This window comes from Lepisosteus oculatus, chromosome 29 (assembly GCF_040954835.1).
Source record: "Lepisosteus oculatus isolate fLepOcu1 chromosome 29, fLepOcu1.hap2, whole genome shotgun sequence".
Classification (NCBI taxonomy): domain Eukaryota; kingdom Metazoa; phylum Chordata; class Actinopteri; order Semionotiformes; family Lepisosteidae; genus Lepisosteus; species Lepisosteus oculatus.
The window spans coordinates 1,005,445-1,008,391 of NC_090724.1; positions in this window are offsets into that span (position 1 = coordinate 1,005,445).

Consider the following 2,947-nt stretch of genomic DNA (forward strand, 5'->3'; position numbering starts at 1 on the left):
ACTTGTTATTGAAGGTATTAGGGTTCACATTGTGCAATAATACTTAACTCTTTTTTATCAGGATGAACTTTAGTTTTTCTACATAGAAATTGCTCCTATTTTACTCTGGGCAGCATGCCTGTCACTTAATGTAGCTGATAAAGGCAGAGGAGGAAGGCTCTGTCACTCACATACAGGAGTGACTTGTAAATATCAGAGAAACTTAATTCTTATGGCTAAACCTGAGCAACCCAGGGCCATTTAGGATCAAAACAGTGTTAATTAAACAACATGCAAGGGAAATTTCCACAATATGCATGCACATACAGTACTTTACATACTGTACTTACAGCACCTTGGGGTTATTGATAAGGATGTCGTCCTTCACCATGTCCAGGAACCATACTGTTTTTCTGAATTGTAACGAACAGTTCTTTCCGGACCCTATGGGAACGACACAGTCCGACGGAGTGGGGAAACACTAGGGAAACGTCATGCAGGAAAACGGGGCTGAAGACAGGGGGGCGTGTCCAAGGTGCGCTGGTGCACGGGGGAGGTGTGGCCGAGGCGAACAATCCGAGAGAGTAATCCTTAGAGTATCCAAAACACAAGGGTAAGTCCAAAACTAGGAGATCCATCAGAAAACGGAATTAAAACCACGAAGACCGGGTCGGAACTGGCGGACGGGGAACAGAGGTTAAAACCTTAACGGGACCAGGCGCTTCCAGGTCCCGGACTCGCACGATATGGAAATCAGATGCAGAGCGCGGAAGAGCGTCAGCGCCTGGCTTTTAAGGTGGGCTGGGAATAGGGAGCAGGTGCAGAGAATAAAGTCTTGAGTGATAGGGCTGGAGCACCCTTAAGGAGGGGGAACTAATATCGTGACATGAATGTCCAGTATAAGTAACGTCTGGATGGCATGGACCAACAGCAGGCTCTTTTGAACCAGATTTTACCTTCTCACTCATTTATCTGGTTTCAGTAGAGTGAGCATCATAGAAATCCTGGCATAAAATACAAAAGGATTCCAGGAATAACTTAACACATCCTAGAATTCATTAATATAAACTGCTAAACTGCCTCGTCTTTGCAAAGCGTTCACAAAAGGTGACAATTCTGTCAGTATCTAAAAAAGTTTCAGGGTTGCATCTCTAGAGGAAAATAAATGCACATTCCTAGCTTGAAAAGAACACATTGACGTGGGGGAGCACAATCTCTGAAAGAGATTACATTTTTGTTTTTGCTCTGGCCTACTGTAGTTCCCACTTCATAACTTTTGAGGATCATTTCTTTAGGTGAGTGTTCTAGGGGAAAATAAATACATTTTAAAAAATTGCTGTCAATTTATAGTTTTACCATTAAGAATGTCTCCAGGTAAGTTGCTCATTTTTTTGTTTTACTAAATAAAGCTTTCAAGAAGGACACTTGCTTAAAAAGCAAATGACTTAGAAGATAGCAGGCACTGAAATCGCTATAAAAAGAAATGCTTGATGGGCAAGTTGGCACTCACTTTTTCTTGTGATCTTTGTTCTTTAAATATCATGTGCCATATGGGCCATCTTTCCCAATCACTGCACCCCCTTGCCAGCCTCTCTATTTCTTTCATTCCCCGCGCAAAGCTGTCAAATGTGGTAGCAATCAGCTGCCCACGGTTGTTATATAACGAGCTCCAGAGTTGCCATTTTCCTTCTTTGAGTTTGATTCATGAGCTGAAGTTCCTTTTCAGACATTGATCATAAGTGTACAGTATGATAACACTGCCAAGCTAAGAGGATGGAGGCAGACAGGGAAGCTTAGGGTTCAGGCAGAAGAAACATGCTCAGCATCTAGGTCCCATGGGGAAAAACTGTAATATATATTTCTGCCTGCAATTTTATATTGTCTGTGCAGATTGTCTTTGATGATTACAGCTGTGCACCAGCCAATCCTTGCACCTGTTTTTCTAGGAACTGCAATCACTGTGGTGCCTTGTTCAAACATGATCAGTGGAGTGTCTGAACTAGACTTGTAGGCTGACGTAACTGATGGTTATGATACATCTGGGTTATCTCCCATGGAGCAAAGAGAGTTTAATAGCAATACCATGTGACCAAGCATAATTTACCTTTTGTGGAAACTGCACGTACATTCAGTCTGAGGATCTGAGCCCTCCCCCTTATTGATATATAAAACTAAGAGAAAATAGGAAGTTAATCTTTGGTCCATTGAATGACAGTTGTATAAATTTCCTTTGGATAAAAGCATCAGTCAAATACATTAGCAACAGTAGCTTAAAAATATATACTGTTTTTATTATATTTATCACATTAATATAATTCATAAATAATTAACAGAACTATTATTTTTGCATTGTTACACTCTTTTCACTATTTTTTTCTTCTGTAAGCACAGACACTTCTATTATGGTTTCTACTGCAATTGTGACTATTTTAGCTTGGCAGTTCAGTTTATCTGTTATATGCAGAATGCTTATTTGCATGCATGCTCCGATACAAAGACATAGTAGTTAATATTGATAAATCTGTATTTTTTTGTAAAAATGGTAACATTGTAATTTTCCAGATAGGTTCAGAGGATGTTAGTGAAGAGGAATATGTGACAAATTTATTTTTTTAGTAAATGTGATGGGTTACTAATTCTTCGTGTTGGCTTCTCTTGTGTAATTTAACATGAGGTCTTGTGATTGTTTTTAAAGAGTCTGGTCAATATAAATTAAAGATGACTAAATGACCAGCGTGGTTACTTCTCATTCAAATGAAGCTCTACTACTAACAGCCAAAGATGTTGTACAGTACTAGTCTATAGACTAGTGTAGGCATTTGAGCAAATATTCATGCTGGTAGATTGATTAGCTATACTACATTGCTCATTCAATGAGGAAGAGGAGTGCAGCTCCTTCCTCATTAATCCACCCTGTATTCATCTATACTAAAATGAAGACATCAACAGACTGAAGTTACCTTCTGTA